The 21207-nt window shown below is 28.4% G+C and overlaps 1 protein-coding gene across 1 annotated transcript in view; it reads right to left on the bottom strand.

Moving 5' to 3' along the window:
* Nucleotides 1-21207, bottom strand: part of LOC122268276 (uncharacterized) — a 68740-nt gene that overhangs the window by 8145 nt on the left and 39388 nt on the right. The gene's annotated exons all lie outside the window — the stretch shown is intronic.

The raw sequence follows: 21207 nt of genomic DNA, 5'->3' as shown, positions 1-21207 counted from the left end.
TAATGAAATGGCGTAACTATAATGAAGGTAGTTCATATGTTCGTAAAAACATTTTTCTTAGCTTTGGTGTTATTAGAAAGAAAAAAAAGTGAGAACAATGGAATTCTTTTAAAATACTGGCACGTAAGTATTTAAAAGTTTTTTCTTTTAAATACACTTCTCTTTAAATAATTTTTAGAAAATATTTTGGAAATTTCAAGAACTTTTTACAGGGAAATCGCAAACTTATACAACCTCAATTTATGTTCGGGTTATGTTAAATACCATATTTTTCAATATAAAAACAAAGAAGGTGTTCCTTTTTTGTTTTTTCATTAAAAATTGTAGTTTTTATTAATAGCATATTTACCAAAAATATTACAAGATGTTTTTAAGGGAAATAAAAAGCTTTCCTTTCTCAATTTTTTTACATAATATGAATGTTACATTTTTCAACATAAAAAATTAAAAATATCTCTTAGCCAATAAAAAAAAATTTGATTTTTAATTAAAATATTTCCAGACTCTTTTACATTTTCAAATGCCAAATCCATGATCTCAGTTTTTCTTCACATAATATTAAGTACCATGCTTTTTATCGGACAATAAAAAAAATATTAAAGTTTATTTTTTTGTTTTCGGTTGTTAAAAATAAATATAATTGGAAAAGAAGATTATTAAAAAAACTATTGAAACTTTGAATATTTTGGTTCTTATTACATTAACATTTTCGATGAAACCACTTTATATTGTTTCATGACCTAACAAATTATTTGATTTTTCCAGTTGACAAACGTGGAAAACGAGCTTGGAGAATTTTGTTACTTTATTATAAGTGCTTCAAACATTCTGCTAAAGACCTAATTTTTGAATTAGAAAAAATACTATTTTCATTTTTTTATTCAATTTCTATTAATGCTATTTAATTTCATGCTGATAAACTCTAAGTGTTTTACTAAATCAACTTATTAATTTCAAACTACTTACTAAAATCAAAAAATACACTTTTTTTTTTTTTTTATTTTTTTTTTTTTGAGAGTGTGTGGGGGTGGGGAAATATGGTGTGGTGAAAACTTGAATACCACAGGAAAAAATTGAGATGGTATAAAATTGTAATTTCCTGTAATAAAAAAAATTGAAGGAAAATGTTTCATTTATGCTTAGATTACAGCATTTTAATAATTGAATTACATAGTCCTCACTTATTTCCTTCTAGTGACCCTAAAATTAAATACATTGGCAAATATATAAAAATGCTATGGACGATTATGATGTTATAATCTTTAATAACACCATTTTGGTAAATTGGCTCAAATTTTATAATATCCCATAAATCGTTGTTTTAATTCAGAAATAAATGGGAAAAAATTATTATCAACGAGTACTTCGCTAAAAAAAAATTATAAAAATCTCTGTCTTAACATCAACGGCTGTTGGTCCGTTTCACATGAAATAAGTTCCATGCGAAAAATATTTAAGGAAGTAAATTAACTCTTAATAATTGTTTATTTTTTATTGTTTATATTTAATATTGTCATGTTATATTTATATTTATAGTTATATTTACGTTATGTCATATTATTTGGAAATATTTATATTCTGATATTTATTTTAGAAGTAGTAAATTATAATATTATTATTTAATTGAATAATTTTTTATGCTTTTTGTTTTATTTTTTAAATATAGTAAATGTTAAATTTAAAAATAATTTTTTACGAGTTTTTAGCAGTTTATTTTTTTTTCTTATTTAACTGAATAATTATTAAAAAAAACTTTGTATGGCATATGAATTTAGATATCATATGAAACAATGTGATTTAAATAAAAAAAAGTATTTGAAATTTGTATGAGATTGATTTAAACTGATCTCGAGAAATGGCGGTATAAAAATGTGAATTTTTTTTAAAAATATTACAGTGACAAGAAGTAATTTATGTTGTTTTAGGTTCTACAGAATGCTTCTATAATTCACAATTCTACATTTATACACCTATCATTTATACACCTGGTGCTATATACCCATCTTTGAATGCGTTTCGAATTCTTCTTCAATTAATTGTAATTTGTCTTGCACAAAACTAATTTTTATACATATAAAGTTTTAGAACATATTAATTGTTAATTCCGTTGGTTTAGGTTTAGATTTATTAGAGTAAGAACAAAAAAAATTATAAACATCTCATTCGTAAAGAAAAAAAGTCTAAAAGATGTACCCCCTTTCACAGTAACTTCAAGATGGCAGCAAATGTTTCTCTTGGGGAAGGGCCAAAACTTCAGGCATCCACATTTTGCCTAAACTACAAATTTAAAAATTATGCCAAAGTTTTCCATAATTATTTCTGTTTTTACAATTACTTAGTAATTAACCACACGTTATAAATGTCTGATATAAGATTATTTTATAAGTTTTGCTAAGTCACCATTTATCTCTAAAAGGATTTTAATTTTGTGATACAAAGATCTCTTCAAGCAAATTTCATACCCGTGGACTTTTGACGAAGGCAGTTTGTATTAAATGTAAATTAAATCATTTTAAAGATTGAATGCAAAGAAATTAATTCATTCCTTGAAGAGAGGGAAAATTTTCAGTTGTCTGCAATTTTAAGGTAAAATATTACTGTACTCGAAATGTAAACCACAGGTACTTCTTATTAGCATATGTTTTCACTTAAATATATACGTTTGTAGATCACTCTTGAGAAGATTCTTTGACCTTTGTATCGCAGTCAACTATAAATATACATGTCCTAATAGTTAATGTAGAATTGCAAAACACAAATTAAGAGTCCACGATATTTTTTTAGTAATATATTTTTTGATATGTTTTTCTTGGACACACCATCAACAAAAAAAATACTGTACGTCCTGATAGCATTTTGGTCTAATGATCGGATCTATACGTTTTCCAACAGTGCATGTGTCAGGGCTGCACGTAATATTTTTAATTCATATATTCTGATCGTTGAATCAATCTAATGGAAGACCATTTGAACAGTGCCCAAAAAACGTCCTGATAACATTTTGGTCTAATGATCGGAACGATACGTTTCCTAACAGTGGTGTCAGGGCTTGCACGTAATATTTTTAATTCATTTATGCTGATCGATGAATCTATCTCATGGAAGACCATTTGTAGAGTGAATAAAAAAAAACCAGTATGTCCTGATAACATTTTGGTCTAATGATCGGATCTGTACGTTTTCCAACAGTGCATGTGTCAGGGCTGCACGTAATTATTTTAATTCATATTTGCTGATCGATGAATCTATCTCATGGAAGACCATTTGAACAGTGCACCAAAAAAAACAGAACGTCCTGATAACAGTTTGGTCTAATGATCGGATCTGTACGTTTTCCAACAGTGCATGTGTCAGGGCTGCACGTAATTATTTTAATTCATATATGCTGATCGATGAATCTATCTCATGGAAGACCATTTGTACAGTGCACCAAAAAAAACAGAATGTCCTGATAACATTTTGGTCTAATGGTCGGATCTATACGTTTTCTAACAGTGCATGTGTCAGGGCTGCACGTAATTATTTTAATTCATATATGCTGATCGATGAACCTATCTCATGGAAGACCATTTGTACAGCGCACCAAAAAAGAAACAGAACGTCCTGATAACATCTTGGTGTAATGATCGGATCAATACGTTTTCTAACAGTGCATGTGTCAGGGCTGCACGTAATTATTTTAATTCATATATGCTGATCGATGAATCTATCTCATGGAAGACCATTTGTACAGTGCACCAAAAAAAACAGAATGTCCTGATAACATTTTGGTCTAATGATCGGATCTATACGTTTTCTAACAGTGCATGTGTCAGGGCTGCACGTAATTATTTCAATTCATATATATGCTGATCGATGAACCTATCTCATGGAAGACCGATTGTACAGTGCACCAAAAAAACAGAACGTCCTGATAACATTTTGGTCTAATGATCGGATCTATACGTTTTCTAGCAGTGCATGTGTCAGGGCTGCTCGTAATTATTTTAATTCATATATGCTGATCGATGAATCTATCTCAAGGAAGACCATTTGTACAGAGCACCAAAAAATAACAGAACATCGTGATAACATTTTTGCCTAATGATCGGATCAATACGTTTTCTAACAATGCATGTGTCAGGGCTGCGCGTAATTATTTTAATTCATATATGCTGATCGATGAATCTATCTCATGGAAGACCATTTGTACAGTGCACCAAAAAGAGCATAACGTCCTGATAACATTTTGGTCTAATGATTTGATCTATACGTTTTCTAACAGTGCATGCGTCAGGGCTGCACGTAATTATTTTAATTCATATATGCTGATCGATGAATCTATCTCATGGAAGACCATTTGTTCAGTGGACCAAAAAAAACAGAATGTCCTGATAACATTTTGGTCTAATGATCGGATCTGTACTTTTTCCAACAGTGCATGTGTCAGGGCTGCTCGTAATTATTTTAATTCACATATGCTGATCGGAGAATCTATCTCATAGAAGACCATTTTTACAGTGCATCAAAAAAAAATGTTCTGATAAAATTTTGGTCTAATGATCGGATCGATACGTTTTTTAACAGTGGTGTCAAGGCTTGCACGCAATATTTTTTATTAATTTATGCTGATCGATGAATCTATCTCATTTATGACCAATTGTACAGTGCATCAAAAATAAACCAGAATGTCCTTATAACATTTTGGTCTAATGATCGGATCTATACCTTTTCTAACAGTGCATGTGTCGGGGCTGCACGTAATTATTTTAATTCATATATGCTGATCGATGAATCTATCTCATGGAAGACCATTTGTACAGCGCACCAAAAAAAAACAGAATGTCCTGATAACATTTTGGTCTAATGATCGAATCTATACGTTTTCTAACAGTGCATGTGTCAGGGCTGCACGTAATTATTTTAATTCATATATGCTGATAGATGAGTCTATCTCATGGAAGACCATTTGTACAGTGCACCAAAAAAAAACAGAACGTCCTGATAACATTTTGGTCTAATGATCGGATCTATACGTTTTCTAACAGTGCATGTGTCAGGGCTGCACGTAATTATTTTAATTCATATATGCTGATCGATGAATCTATCTCATGGAAGACCATTTGTACAGTGCACCAAAAAAAACAGAATGTCCTGATAACATTTTTGTCTAATGATCGGATCTATACGTTTTCTAACAGTGATGTGTCAGGGCTGCACGTAATTATTTCAATTCATATATGCTGATCGATGAGTCTATCTCATGGAAGACCATTTGTATAGTGGACCAAAAAAAAACAGAACGTCCTGATAACATTTTGGTCTAATGATCGGATCTATACGTTTTCTAACAGTGCATGTGTCAGGGCTGCTCGTAATTATTTTAATTCATATATGCTGATCGATGAATCTATCTCAAGGAAGACCATTTGTACAGAGCACCAAAAAATAACAGAACATCGTGATAACATTTTTGCCTAATGATCGGATCTATACGTTTTCTAACAATGCATGTGTCAGGGCTGCGCGTAATTATTTTAATTCATATATGCTGATCGATGAATCTATGTCATGGAAGACCATTTGTACAGTGCACCAAAAAGAGCATAACGTCCTGATAACATTTTGGTCTAATGATCGGATCGATACGTTTTTTAACAGTGGTGTCAAGGCTTGCACGCAATATTTTTTATTAATTTATGCTGATCGATGAATCTATCTCATGGATGACCAATTGTACAGTGCATCAAAAATAAACCAGAATGTCCTGATAACATTTTGGTCTAATGATCGGATCTATACCTTTTCTAGCAGTGCATGTGTCGGGGCTGCACGTAATTATTTTAATTCATATATGCTGATCGATGAATCTATCTCATGGAAGACCATTTGTACAGCGCACCAAGAAAAAACAGAATATCCTGATAACATTTTGGTCCAATGATCGAATCTATACGTTTTCTAACAGTGCATGTGTCAGGGCTGCACGTAATTATTTTAATTCATACATGCTGATAGATGAGTCTATCTCATGGAAGACCATTTGTACAGTGCACCAAAAAAAACAGAACGTCCTGATAACATTTTGGTCTAATGATCGGATCTATACGTTTTCTAACAGTGCATGTGTCAGGGCTGCACGTAATTATTTTAATTCATATATGCTGATCGATGAATCTATCTGATGGAAGTCCATTTGTACAGAGCACCAAAAAAAACAGCACCTCCTGATAACATTTTGGTCTAATGATCGGATCTATACGTTTGCTAACAGTGCATGTGTCAGGGCTGCACGTAATTATTTTAATTCATTTATGCTGATAGATGAGTCTATCTCATGGAAGACCATTTGTACAGTGCACCAAAAAAAAAAACAGAACGTCCTGATAACATTTTGGTCTAATGATCGGATCTATACGTTTTCTATCAGTGCATGTGTCAGGGCTGCACGTAATTATTTTAATTGATATATGCTGATCGATGAGTCTATCTCAATGAAGACCATTTGTACAGTGCACCAAAGAAACAGAGCGCCCCGATAACATTTTGGTGTAATGATCGGACCATTTGTACAGTGCACCAAAAAATTAAAAAAACAGAACATCCCGATAACATTTAGATATAATGATCGAATCTTCACGTTTTCTAACGGTGCATGTGTCAGGGCTGCGCGTAATATTTTTTTATTTATATACGCTGACTGATAAATCTATCTAGTGGAAGATCATTTGTACATTCCAAGAAAAAGCCTGATAAAAGTTTGATCTTATGATCGGATCTTTACGTTCTAGTACTCCATCTTAATGTCTTGAGAGGGTGACCTTAAATATGCTAATTATTAAGCTCCGACGATTATTTAAGTTATTAAATCAGACATAAAAACGTACTTTCTCTGAATAAACATACCTTTTTTTTTGACGGATTCGGATTTTTGATCCCCAAAATATAGGGCGTGGTCACAATCTGGAAAATATGATTCCAATTGTGACGAACATGATTCCCCTTAATGTTAATTTGATTTTTTTTGCTTATTTCGCCATGTCTCACGGACGCTTTAAGCAAATTAAACAATTTTTGCACAAAATTATAAAATTCATCTATCCAGGTATAATTCTATGCAAAAAATAAATTTTAATAAATATTTACTATTTTTATTATTTTATTTAATAAAAGTCGTAAAACTTTTGAATCGTAAGGTATATACTTATTTTTTAATAATTTTACATGGCAAAATGCAAAATTTGAGTGAAATCGGTAGAATACTTCCTGAGGAATAGAATTTCAAATAAGGCTTTTTTAAAATTTCTATATCTCAGCAACTATTCTACCGATTTCTTTACTATCGTTTGAACATTTTATTTTGTATTTTAATTTAATTAACTCACTAATTTGCATTTAAGTCATTCCCTTGGATCATCAAGATTGCTCTTTATTGCATGGGAATTCGATAAGATTGAATTTTAATCGTAATTAAACAATTTTTTTTATGTGTGTAAATTTTATTGAATCATCGTGAAAACATGAGATGTCTAATTAAATCTATGAATGATGCAAAATAATAAAATAAATATGCTTATTCGGAAAAAAAGCGTTTGTCTCAGATCTTGAATTTTAATTTAATAAACACACTAATTTGCATTTAAGTCATTTCCTTAATACATTAAGATTGCGCTTTATTACTTGGAAATTCGATAAGATTGAATTTTAATCGAAATTATACCATTTTAGGCTGTGCAAATTTTATTGAATTGAAAAAAAGTGAAATGTCAAATAAAAACCATGAATGATGCAAAATAATGAAATAAGTATGCTTGTCTCAGATTTTGCAATTTAATTAAATTACATTAATTTGCATTTAAGTCATTCCTTCGAATATTCAACATTGCTTCTTAATACTTGGAAATTCGATAAGATTGAATTTTATTCGTATTTATGCCATTTTTTTTTCTGTGCAATCTTTATTGAATCATCGTGAAAAAAATGAAATGTCAGACATAAACCATGAATGATTTAAAGTAATAAAATAAGTATGCTTGTCTCAGATTTTGTAATTTAATTAAATTACATTAATGTGCATTAAGTCATTCATTCGAATCATCAACATTGCTTCGTATTACTTGGAAATTCGATAAGATTGAATTTTAATCGTAATTATATCTTTTTTTTTCTGTGCAAATTTTATTGAATTGAAAAAAAGTGAAATGTCAAATAAAAACCATGAATGATGCAAAATAATAAAATAAGTATGCTTGTCTCAGATTTTGTAATTTAATTAATTTACATTAATTTGCATTTAAGTCATTCCTTCGAATCATAAACGTTGCTCCTTATTACTTGGAAATTCCATAAGATTGAATTTTAATCGTAATTATATCATTTTTTTCTGTGCAAATTTTAATGAATCATTGTGAAAACAATTTAATGTCAAATAAAACCATGAATTCAAAATAATGAAATAAGTATGCTTGGCACAAATTTTGTAATTTATTTAAATTGCATTAATTTGCATTTAAGTCAAACCTTCGAATCATCAACATTCCTCCTTATTACTTGGAAATTCGATAAGATTTAATTTTAATCGTATTTATGCCATTTTTTTTCTGTGCAATCTTTATTGAATCATCGTGAAAAAAATGAAATGTCAGATATAAACCATGAATGATTCAAAGTAATAAAATAAGTATGCTTGTCTCAGATTTTGTAATTTAATTAAATTACATTAATGTGCATTAAGTCATTCATTCGAATCATCAACATTGCTTCTTATTACTTGGAAATTCGATAAGATTGAATTTTAATCGTAATTATACCATTTTTTTTCTGTGCAAATTTTATTGAATCATCGTGAAAAAAGTGAAATGTCAGATATAAACCATGAATGATGCAAAATAATAAAATAAGTATGCTTGGCTCAAATTTTGTAATTTAATTAAATTGCATTAATTTGCATTTAAGTCAAACCTTCGAATCATCAACATTCCTCCTTATTACTTGGAAATTCCATAAGATTGAATTTTAATCGTAATTATATCATTTTTTTCTGTGCAAATTTTATTGAATCATTGTGAAAACAATTTAATGTCAAATAAAACCATGAATTCAAAATAAGGAAATAAGTATGCTTGGCTCAAATTTTGTAATTTAATTAAATTGCATTAATTTGCATTTAAGTCAAACCTTCGAATCATCAACATTCCTCCTTATTACTTGGAAATTCGAAAAGATTGAATTTTAATCGTATTTATGCCATTTTTTTTCTGTGCAATCTTTATTGAATCATCGTGAAAAAAGTGAAATGTCAGATATAAACCATGAATGATTCAAAGTAATAAAATAAGTATGCTTGTCTCAGATTTTGTAATTTAGTTAAATTACATTAATGTGCATTAAGTCATTCATTCGAATCATCAACATTGCTTCTTCTTACTTGGAAATTCGATAAGATTGAATTTTAATCGTAATTATACCATTTTTTTTCTGTGCTAATTTTATTAAATCATCGTGAAAAAAGTGAAATGTCAGATATAAACCATGAATGATGCAAAATAATAAAAGAAGTATGCTTGTCTCAGATTTTGTAATTTAATTAATTTGCATTAATTTGCATTTAAGTCGAACCTTCGAATCATCAACATTCCTCCTTATTACTTGGAAATTCCATAAGATTGAATTTTAATCGTAATTATATCATTTTTTTCTGTGCAAATTTTATTGAATCATTGTGAAAACAATTTAATGTCAAATAAAACCATGAATTCAAAATAATGAAATAAGTATGCTTGGCTCAAATTTTGTAATTTAATTAAATTGCATTAATTTGCATTTAAGTCAAACCTTCGAATCATCAACATTCCTCCTTATTACTTGGAAATTCGAAAAGATTGAATTTTAATCGTATTTATGCCATTTTTTTTCTGTGCAATCTTTATTGAATCATCGTGAAAAAAGTGAAATGTCAGATATAAACCATGAATGATTCAAAGTAATAAAATAAGTATGCTTGTCTCAGATTTTGTAATTTAGTTAAATTACATTAATGTGCATTAAGTCATTCATTCGAATCATCAACATTGCTTCTTCTTACTTGGAAATTCGATAAGATTGAATTTTAATCGTAATTATACCATTTTTTTTCTGTGCTAATTTTATTAAATCATCGTGAAAAAAGTGAAATGTCAGATATAAACCATGAATGATGCAAAATAATAAAAGAAGTATGCTTGTCTCAGATTTTGTAATTTAATTAATTTGCATTAATTTGCATTTAAGTCATTCCTTCGAATCATCAACGTTGCTCCTTATTACTTGGAAATTCCATAAGATTGAATTTTAATCGTAATTATATCATTTTTTTCTGTGCAAATTTTATTGAATCATTGTGAAAACAATTTAATGTCAAATAAAACCATGAATTCAAAATAATGAAATAAGTATGCTTGGCTCAAATTTTGTAATTTAATTAAATTGCATTAATTTGCATTTAAGTCAAACCTTCGAATCATCAACATTCCTCCTTATTACTTGGAAATTCCATAAGATTGAATTTTAATCGTAATTATATCATTTTTTTCTGTGCAAATTTTATTGAATCATTGTGAAAAAAATTTAGTGTCTAATAAAATCCATGAATTCAAAATAATAAAATAAGTATGCTTGTCTCAGATTTTGTAATTTAATTAAATTGCATTAATTTGCATTTAAGTCAAACCTTCGAATCATCAACATTCCTCCTTATTACTTGGAAATTCGATAAGATTGAATTTTAATCGTAATTATACAATTTTTTTTCTGTGCAAATTTTATTGAATCATCGTGAAAAAAATGAAATGTCAGATATAAACCGTGAATGATTCAAAGTAATAAAATAAGTATGCTTGTCTCAGATTTTGTAATTTAGTTAAATTACATTAATGTGCATTAAGTCATTCATTCGAATCATCAACATTGCTTCGTATTACTTGGAAATTCGATAAGATTGAATTTTAATCGTAATTATATCTTTTTTTTTCTGTGCAAATTTTATTGAATTGAAAAAAAGTGAAATGTCAAATAAAAACCATGAATGATGCAAAATAATAAAATAAGTATGCTTGTCTCAGATTTTGTAATTTAATTAATTTACATTAATTTGCATTTAAGTCATTCCTTCGAATCATAAACGTTGCTCCTTATTACTTGGAAATTCCATAAGATTGAATTTTAATCGTAATTATATCATTTTTTTCTGTGCAAATTTTAATGAATCATTGTGAAAACAATTTAATGTCAAATAAAACCATGAATTCAAAATAATGAAATAAGTATGCTTGGCACAAATTTTGTAATTTATTTAAATTGCATTAATTTGCATTTAAGTCAAACCTTCGAATCATCAACATTCCTCCTTATTACTTGGAAATTCGATAAGATTTAATTTTAATCATATTTATGCCATTTTTTTTCTGTGCAATCTTTATTGAATCATCGTGAAAAAAATGAAATGTCAGATATAAACCATGAATGATTCAAAGTAATAAAATAAGTATGCTTGTCTCAGATTTTGTAATTTAATTAAATTACATTAATGTGCATTAAGTCATTCATTCGAATCATCAACATTGCTTCTTATTACTTGGAAATTCGATTAGATTGAATTTTAATCGTAATTATACCATTTTTTTTCTGTGCAAATTTTATTGAATCATCGTGAAAAAAGTGAAATGTCAGATATAAACCATGAATGATGCAAAATAATAAAATAAGTATGCTTGGCTCAAATTTTGTAATTTAATTAAATTGCATTAATTTGCATTTAAGTCAAACCTTCGAATCATCAACATTCCTCCTTATTACTTGGAAATTCGAAAAGATTGAATTTTAATCGTATTTATGCCATTTTTTTTTCTGTGCAATCTTTATTGAATCATCGTGAAAAAAGTGAAATGTCAGATATAAACCATGAATGATTCAAAGTAATAAAATAAGTATGCTTGTCTCAGATTTTGTAATTTAGTTAAATTACATTAATGTGCATTAAGTCATTCATTCGAATCATCAACATTGCTTCTTCTTACTTGGAAATTCGATAAGATTGAATTTTAATCGTAATTATACCATTTTTTTCTGTGCTAATTTTATTAAATCATCGTGAAAAAAGTGAAATGTCAGATATAAACCATGAATGATGCAAAATAATAAAAGAAGTATGCTTGTCTCAGATTTTGTAATTTAATTAATTTACATTAATTTGCATTTAAGTCATTCCTTCGAATCATCAACGTTGCTCCTTATTACTTGGAAATTCCATAAGATTGAATTTTAATCGTAATTATATCATTTTTTTCTGTGCAAATTTTATTGAATCATTGTGAAAACAATTTAATGTCAAATAAAACCATGAATTCAAAATAATGAAATAAGTATGCTTGGCTCAAATTTTGTAATTTAATTAAATTGCATTAATTTGCATTTAAGTCAAACCTTCGAATCATCAACATTCCTCCTTATTACTTGGAAATTCCATAAGATTGAATTTTAATCGTAATTATATCATTTTTTTCTGTGCAAATTTTATTGAATCATTGTGAAAAAAATTTAGTGTCTAATAAAATCCATGAATTCAAAATAATAAAATAAGTATGCTTGTCTCAGATTTTGTAATTTAATTAAATTGCATTAATTTGCATTTAAGTCAAACCTTCGAATCATCAACATTCCTCCTTATTACTTGGAAATTCGATAAGATTGAATTTTAATCGTAATTATACAATTTTTTTTCTGTGCAAATTTTATTGAATCATCGTGAAAAAAATGAAATGTCAGATATAAACCGTGAATGATTCAAAGTAATAAAATAAGTATGCTTGTCTCAGATTTTGTAATTTAGTTAAATTACATTAATGTGCATTAAGTCATTCATTCGAATCATCAACATTGCTTCTTATTACTTGGAAATTCGATAAGATTGAATTTTAATCGTAATTATACCATTTTTTTTCTGTGCAAATTTTATTGAATCTTCGTGAAAAAAGTGGAATGTCAGATATAAACCATGAATGATGCAAAATAATAAAATAAGTATGTTTGTCTCAGATTTTGTAATTTAATTAATTTACATTAATTTGCATTTAAGTCATTCCTTCGAATCATCAACGTTGCTCCTTATTACTTGGAAATTCCAGAAGATTGAATTTTAATCGTAATTATATCATTTTTTTCTGTGCAAATTTTATTGCATCATTGTGAAAACAATTTAATGTCAAATAAAACCATGAATTCAAAATAATGAAATAAGTATGCTTGGCTCAAATTTTGTAATTTATTTAAATTGCATTAATTTGCATTTAAGTCAAACCTTCGAATCATCAACATTCCTCCTTATTACTTGGAAATTCGAAAAGATTGAATTTTAATCGTATTTATGCCATTTTTTTTCTGTGCAATCTTTATTGAATCATCGTGAAAAAAATGAAATGTCAGATAAAAACCATGAATGATTCAAAGTAATAAAATAAGTATGTTTGTCTCAGATTTTGTAATTCAGTTAAATTACATTAATGTGCATTAAGTCATTCATTCGAATCATCAACATTGCTTCTTATTACTTGGAAATTCGATAAGATTGAATTTTAATCGTAATTATACCATTTTTTTTCTGTGCAAATTTTATTAAATCATCGTGAAAAAAGTGAAATGTCAGATATAAATCATGAATGATGCAAAATAATAAAATAAGTATGCTTGTCTCAGATTTTGTAACTTAATTAATTTACATTAATTTGCATTTAAGTCATTTCTTCGAATCATCAACATTGCTTCTTATTACTTGGAAATTCGATAAGATTGAATTTTAATCGTAATTATATCATTTTTTTCTGTGCAAATTTTATTGAATCATTGTGAAAAAAATTTAGTGTCGAATAAAATCCATGAATTCAAAATAATAAAATAAGTATGCTTGTCTCAGATTTTGTAATTTAATTAAATTGCATTAATTTGCATTGATCCTTCGGATCATCAACATTGCTCCTTATTACTTGGAAATTCACTAAGATTGATTTTTAAATGTTTTGAAAAATGTATTAAAAATAGGCCGCAAGCTAAACACACAACTCTAATGAAAGTAATAAAAAAACGAAGCATAAAATTTACATACATAATAAAATCTGTTTTAATTAAAAATAAATTTTGCTTATGCTATCGTTATCAGCGAGACTGCTACGAACCCGTATAACGTTAGATAAAATTTATAACGTTATTATAAATTAAATCAAACGTTATTATCGTTATACAACGAGAAAAAATAATCATTTCTGTAGCACATGACGCACTTTAGTTTCAAAAACCACCAATTAAAAACATTTAAAATCAATTTCGTAATGTCGTTATAAATTAAATAATTTTTGAAATCCTTAATCTCGACGACATTTCGATTTATGAGTAAAGTTGAATATGCTCTATGAAGCATAACTTTCTATATATAGAATTTAAAATAAAATTTTAAATTTATTTTACCTGAATGAGCGACAGTCGTATCCATTTGAGGTGGATAACCAATGACCAAGTATCGTAAATATAAAATGAAATTTCTACATGTTTAACAGTCTAGGTAGTAACGCATAATAGTCTGGTGCGTGATAGGAACTGGATCGGAAGTGTGAGCATAAATTGATAACTGTTCAAGGAAACTAAAAATAAGTTATCAGAACTGATAAGTAAGGCAACAACAGATAGCTGAGAATTTAATGTTGTACAGGAAAAAACTAAATTTGTTTCGCATTTAAAAAAAATTACAATCAAAGTTCAAAAATAAAAAAAACGCTCATAATATTTGAAAAATAAAAGTTTTTAGAAAAAAAAAAATTTCGTAAAGAAGTAACTAATAACTCAAAAAATTTAAATGAACATGTTAAATAGTACTAAAATGAGTGTTTTATTAATTAAGCAAGGATATCTGCAATGAGCAACTTAGTATCTTTTAGAGTATTATCAGAAAAGGAAGTCCAAATAATATAAAAACAAATTATTAATTATATTAATCAATATTAATTATCATTAATTATTAATTAATTAAATAATATAAATTAATATTAAATTTCAAAATGTAATTCTTTTATACAACAAAGATGCATCCAGATATGGCATACTAACCTTAGCAACTAAGAGTGTACCAACCCCTTAAAAATTTCATTTACTATAAATAATATTAACTAATAATACATAATCATTATTCACATAAATATTACTTTAGGATTAAGAGGAAAAAAAGCAAAAGCGTGTCAATGTTAATTAATTATTAAATAATTATAATATAATTATTTAATTTCATAATGTAAATTAATATTCCTAATTATAATTATTTCATAAAAAAGATAAATCGAGACATGTTATGCTAACCTTAGCGACATAAAGGATACCAACCCCTTAAAAATATTATTTATTCCAAATAATATTAACTAACATTAACTAAATTCATTTTTCACGTAAATATTAATTAAACGTTATTTTTAATAGTTAAGTGAGAAAAAAAGCAAAAGCGTTTCCAAATATTAACGAATCATTATTGAGGTCAGGAATAGTAAGGAAGGGATTAAAATCTTCAAGAGCTAGTTTATTCGTCTAAACGAGAGACTAAAAAGTTACATTTGCTGGGATTTTCCTGCAAAAATTTAATCTTCGTATAAGTTGGAAACTTCCTTTAAGATTTGTGTAGTGTGCAAATTAAAAAAGGAATACTTGAATACCGCTCCATCTACTGATGGGATTTTCAGCACTGTTATATTAAAAACCAACCTGCAAAGCTTTGCCTAAAAACATTACCTAACCAACCTTAACCTAACCAACCTTGATTACCAACCTTTGCATAAAAACATTTTAGACAAAAATTATTAGAAATAAAAAAGTAAAGAAATAAGCATTTTACACAAATTAGATAATCAATAAGAATATTTTTAATACAAAGCAACAGTTTTTGAGATCAAGATACGGTAAATTGTGAAGAATAAAAACTTCCAATTTGTAAATATAAGATTTTGATAGACAATTTTTATTTCAATTGTGTTAGAAATTTGGATTCCGTTTGTATTATTAATATTAATTTTAAAAATAATATTTTCCTTTTTATTATAATATTTGATTTGTAAAATTGCCTCACTAATAGGTGTAACTTGGAAATCACTTTGCAATTCCCTCTCATTGTTTTAAGTTCAAACATTTTAGAGATATTGAATGAAAAAAATACGAATAAAATGACGGAATTATCATTAAATAAGTAATATTGATACACAAAATTAATATTTTTCATCCAACACACACATCAATATAAAAAGTTTTCAAAAATTCCATGCTAAGGTTTTAAGAATATGAGTGACTCTTAACAAGTCATGCTTTTCATATCTAAAAGACAACTAATTTCTTAAAATATTGAGAGGCTTCTATAATATATAAAAGAGAAAATATATTGTATATCAGGTGTTCCCAACCCCATGTCCGCGGGCACCATGGAACCCGTCGATCAGTCTAGGTGTGCCCGCTGTTTGTGCCCAACTAAAAAATATTTCAGCTTTGCATTTTCCCATAAAATGCTATGCATTTTTTTTTTTTAACTTTTTCAATATTGATGATAAACTCAACCAAAATCAAAATCGCCAGGAAAACGACCTCCATCCCCACATATATAAGCACAAACAAAATATAACTGACCTATTTTCCACTCGCGCGAAGTCTTCGCCACACTAATTTCCCACACCTGAAATAAAATGAATCGGTCCATTTTTAAGGTTGCCGTACTACGAAGGCGTTTTTCCGAAACTCGTCTCGAGAAAATTACATTGAAATAACGTTCATTCGTTTTGCCTAATTCTTTTACGATTCATGGTTTCTATGTTCATATTTTTGGTATACAGCGTTTACTACTTTATTATTTTTAAATACTTCCTATTTGTGTGTGCTTACACTAAGAATAGTAGATCAAGCAAAAGAGAACGTACCTATAATTTTAATTCCGAATGCTTCTTCAATTCAAAAGATAAATGTGTTTACTTCTTATGTAGAATTAGTGTTGCCGTGCCGAAAAAACATAATGTTGAAAGCTATTTGCAAACAGTTCATTCTACTCTTAAGCCGAGCTATCCACTTAAAACTGCAATTTGAAAAAAGAAAATCGAGCAGTTAAAATCAAATTTTTCGGTCCAACCGTCACTTTTTACAAGTTCCAAGATAAAGCCATGATGGCTCAGGGGATAGAGCGTTCACCTTCAATTGAGGCGAACCAGGTTCGAATCCCAGTCGATACGAATTCCGCATCCGGCTTGCACCGACCACCGTGGTGGCGTGATATATCCTCAGTGGTAGACAAATCATGGGTTAGAGTCCCCTTGCGGTCAGGATAACAGTGGGAGGTTCTCGTGGTCTTCCTCTCCATGTAACGCAAATGCGGGTTAGCTCCATCAAAAGGTCCTCCACGAAGACAAATTTTTACCAATACTCGATCCAGGAGTTCCCTTGTCTTTTGAATTGGTTTCAAAATTACGAGGCTACGGAGTTGAACATTAGCAGTCGTAAACCCATAAAATTGGGTCGGTTGTTCAACGACTGTTATAAAATAAAATAAAAGTACTAAGATAAAATCTAAAAATGCCACTATTGCTTCTTCAAAAATTTCTCATATGCTCTCAAAGAAGAAAAAGCCCTTTCTAGATGGTGAGTTGTTAAAAGAAACATTTCTTACTAGTTCTGATTGCTTATTTGAGGGATTTTCCAACAAACGTGAGATCATGTCAGCAATACAAGACTTATAGTTATCACTTAATACTGTTACAAGAGGAAAAGGGACCATTTCAAAAGATATGCAAACGCAGCTGAAGAGTGATTTGGAAATTTGTGAGTGGTTAGCGATTCTCACTACAGTTTGACGAGTCTACAGACATAGCAGAAACAGCACAGTTAGCAGTTATGGTGAGAATGGTACTTACTGATTTTACAGTAAAAGAAGAGCCACTAAAAATATTGCCCATAGAAGGACAAACAACAGATGAGGATACTTATAAATTATTTATAACATATGCAAGTTTGATAAATATGCCTCTCCAGAAGCTGTCTGCTGTAACCACTGATAGGACACCAGCAATAGTGGGAAACATGAATGGTTTTATTGCCCCCTGTATAAAAGATTGGTCATTTCGAGTTTTTATGTCGTATCACTACATTATTCACCAGGAATTTTTGTGCTGTAAAGTACTACCACTTGGACACGTAATGAAAATTATTACCAAAATAGTAAACTTAATTCGAGCAGCTCCCTTGCAACATCGACTTTTCAAGGCCCTGTTACAAAATCCTGATGATGCTGACCTCATTTTACATACTGAAGTACGCTGACTCAGTAAAGGCAAAGTACTTGATAGAATTATACATTTAATTGAGGAAATAAAATAATCATCGTGCAGCCAAAAATCAAATATTTTTGGAGCTAAGAGATCCTCTTTGGCTAGCAGATTTGTCTTCTGTAACATACATCTTTCGTAACAGACATAATGGAAAAACTGAATAATTTAAACTTGAAGCTGCAGGGAAAGAACAAATGTGTAACAAGTATGATAGGGGCTATAAACTCGTTCAGAGCTAAACTAATTTTGTGGATGCCGCATTTGAAAATGAAGTCTCCTGTGCATTTTCCAGACATGAAAAATAGGATAGGTGACAGTGAAATTGACTCATCAACATTAGTCATTAACCTCCATTTGCCTTAAGATCAATTTGAAACACGCTTTCAATAATTTAATATCATCGAGCCTATGGTCACTTTTTTTGTAAATCCTTTTACCAACCAAATAAACGTAACCGAAATAGCAACATGCATTTCAGAATTTCTTCAAGTAAGGCGAGAAGAAGTGGAGATATGAATTTTGAATCTTCAGAATGACATTATCCTCAAAACTATTACATCTTATGGGAAATTCTGGAATATAGTAGACAGATATAAATTTTTATTCTTAAAAAAAGCAGAATTTAAAACAAAGTCGTTTTTTGGTTCCACATATTTGTGTGGATCATTATTTTCGATAATGAATATCATAAAACCAAAATATAGATCATGACTTCCAGATGAACACCTTGACGATTGCTTGCGAGCAGGAATTTCATCATATTCATCCAATTATGAAACGCTGGCCCGTGAAATACATTGCCAAAGATCACATCGACTATATTTTATGTATTTTATGTATTTTATGAATAATTTTTATACTTCGTATGTTTTACAAGCAATTTAGTAATCATTCATTCTACACAAGAATATTAATACTAATTGTATTCATATGTTAAATTATTCTGTAAAATTAAATTTTTTGTGCATTATATGTAGTGTGTATTATTACCTATGCTTACCAACTATAAGTTTATCTTGAAAAAATAAATAGTGCCTGCCATTCGACCAATATTCTTGCTCTTAATTACAAAAAGGTTGTGGACTTCTGTTATATATTATATATTAGAGTATAGTATAATTTATATATTTAAGAGAAAAGATATTATAATTGCTTCGAAAACAATCGCTTTGTTCTACAGTTCTTTTTGTTAAATAGAACATTAGAAATATTTCGGTTATATCATTTAATATCTGTTAAATACATATACTGTTCCTTGGAATCTGATGGTGCTATCCCTGGAAATTTTCGGCACTATTTCATGTTCCTTTGAAATTCCATAAATTAGTTCTCCGTCTAAACATAGAAATTTGAACCACACTTCATTTCTGAATGCAGTTCACGGATTTATAGTTCAGTTGTTTTCTTCAAATTAGTATATAACATATTTTCCGGGTTTTAGGTATGGTTTCTCCATCTCTGAAAGAAAAGTTCGGAAACAACTAAACTCATTACAACATACGTAATCCCCATGAAATACTTCGACAACAAGTAAAAAATAGAATTATGCTTATTCGAATTTTATTACCATAAATAGATTAAAATAAATTCCATTTAAAAATTACCTTTGTAATAAATTGTTATAATTAACTAACTTTATGGTCAGTATTTTCAAAGATCAGGAAATGCAAAAATTATATTAATTTACTTCTGGGTGATCTAATATGAGTGCCCTTCATATATAATTTTTTTGTAAATTTGTCAAAAATAAAGTTAAAAAAAGAATACTCTTAAAAGGACATGGATTAATGCGTAGGCCATTTTCACATTCATTTATTCCATTTCTTGATGTATTCATAATTTGAGTATTAACTACTCAATTTACTGAACTAAATGCTTTTTTTACTGAATTTTTAGTATGCTAAAAATGTTTTGGCTCGTAAATTTAAGATAATTTACGAAGTTTAAATTTTTGTTTTGTGTGTTGATTAACTCATATTAAGCGAGAGAGAAAAAAGCGCTATCTAAATCTATTGAGCCACTAGTTATAACTACGATTAGTTAATCACTAGTGAGCAGCTTAAGGCTATTAAAACAATTTTAATTGACTGATTAACCTTTTTTTTTTAAATAATTATTCTAAAATAACTTAATTATTTTTCCCAGTATTCAAGCATGATTTGACATTTCTCGTCCCAGCTTCCTTAGAAATGATATGTTAGACTTTGTAAAAGATATTTTTGTTATTGCAGTTTTTTTTTAAAAAATATTTCACCAAAATATTATACAAAATATTTTACCAGAAATCAAACATGTTTTCACGTTTCTTATCCCATCTTCTTTGAGAATAATCCGTTATAATTTGATGGCGTTTTCTACCTTCAAATAATTATTTATTTGTCACTCCTATAATGAGTATACTTTTTTTAAACATTGCTTGACAATGATTATAAAAAGATTTTTAATTCGGAATATACTGTATATTATGTACTATTAATAAAGTAGCTAATTTTTTAGCCAATTTTAAAGTAAAATTTTTTTAATTTATCTTATTATTTTTAGATAAACATTTTAAGTTTACTTCAGAATGAGTAATTACTTTAAGATAAACATTTTAAGTTTACTTCAAAATGGGTAATTATTTTAAAATAAGCATTTTAAGTTTAATTTAATATGGGTAATTATTTTAAAATAACCGTTTTTATCTTACCTTGAAAAAGCACTGTTATTTCCATTCCATGAATCACCATTTCGTTAGATTTTTTTTTTAAAATGCCATATTAATGTTTTTTAATAACAACACTGCTTTTAACAGAGGAATAACGGTACATCTAAAAATTTATGAGGCTGAAATATTCAGAATTAAGCGGGGTATTTAACAAAA

Source organism: Parasteatoda tepidariorum, chromosome 4 (assembly GCF_982258835.1).
Source record: "Parasteatoda tepidariorum strain Cologne lab strain chromosome 4, Ptep-v5.0, whole genome shotgun sequence".
In the NCBI taxonomy this organism is placed as follows: Eukaryota; Metazoa; Arthropoda; class Arachnida; order Araneae; family Theridiidae; genus Parasteatoda; species Parasteatoda tepidariorum.
This window is presented reverse-complemented; position numbering and strand designations above follow the sequence as displayed.